This window comes from Tupaia chinensis, unplaced genomic scaffold (assembly GCF_000334495.1).
Source record: "Tupaia chinensis unplaced genomic scaffold, TupChi_1.0 Scaffold145967_1, whole genome shotgun sequence".
Classification (NCBI taxonomy): domain Eukaryota; kingdom Metazoa; phylum Chordata; class Mammalia; order Scandentia; family Tupaiidae; genus Tupaia; species Tupaia belangeri.
This window is the reverse complement of record NW_006205825.1, coordinates 116531-117901: the sequence shown is the minus strand read 5'-3', so window position 1 is coordinate 117901 and position 1371 is coordinate 116531.

Sequence of the window (1371 nt, the reverse complement as noted above, 5' to 3'; positions counted from 1 at the left end):
CCTCAGAATGAGAAAATATTTTTGTAAACTATGTGTCAGATAAGCTACTGATAACCAGAATACACAAGAAACTCAAGCAGCTGCCCTGAAGAAAGATGATCAACCCTATTAAAAGATGGGAGAATGAGTTGAAAAAACCACTCTCTAAGGAAGACATAGGAATAGCCAAAAAGCATATGAAAAAAATACTCAACATTCCTCATCATAAGGGAGATGCAGATCAAAACCATAATGAGATACCACCTAACCCCAGTCAGAATGACTAAGATAAAAAAAAAATGACAAGTGCTGGCAGGGGTGTGGTAAAAGGGGAACTCTCCTACACTGCTGGTGGGAATGTAAGTTGGTCCAGCCACAGTGGAGAACAATTTGGAGATTCCCCAAAGATCTACAAATAGAACTACCATATGATTCAGCAATCCCACTCATTGGTATCTACGCAAAGGACAGAAACATTGTTAATTGGAAAAATGCTTGCACATCGATGTTTATTGCAGCATTATTCACAAATACTAAGACATGGAACCAACCCAAATGCCCACAAACAGAAGAATGGATTGAAAAATGCTGCACATATACTCTATAGAATAGTACTCAGCCATAAAAAAAACAAGACACTGGATTTTAATAGAAAGTGGATAAACATGGAAGATTTACTGCCAAGTGAAGAAAGCCAGGCTATGAAGGAGACACATTCTATGTCTCCACTTAATATATACTGAGTGTCTGCATTCTATGGCCGAAACTGAACGACTAAAGGTTATACAAACTTAGTAAATGGTTGTAAATACCAGATATAGTGTGGGACGAGGGTGGGTGAAAGTGTAGAGTCTGAGGGAGGACATTAAGGAGAAAAATAGAGAGGCAAGGCATTCATGGGACAACGAAATGGGTTATTATCTATTTAAGATAACTTTATAACATTGTCAACTGGACTAGTGAGAAAAGTACACATGTTGGAATATTCACTTCATAAGCTAACTAACATGTGATTTAATGTATAAAAGAAATTGAAATAAAAATTTAAAGAAAAATATCAAGAATAATAAGGGATGGTGAGACTGTAATGAAAAAGGAACCTTCCTACACTGTTGGTGGAAACATAAATTAGTACAACCTTCATGGATAATAATATAGAAGATCCTTAGAAACCTTCAAGTGGAGAGGCCTTCAGAAGAAGGTTCCACATGGCTCCAGCTAACTAGATTTTTCAGGGAATGAAGATTTCCTACTGATAATTCAGCCTCCAACAAATGAGCTAGCGGTAGGAAGACCCCCCTCCCGCACCCCTTCTTTCTCTGTCTCTGTGTCTCAGTTCCTGTCTCTCCCTGCTTCTGTCTTCCCCCCTTTTTTTTTGTAATTTTTCCTTTT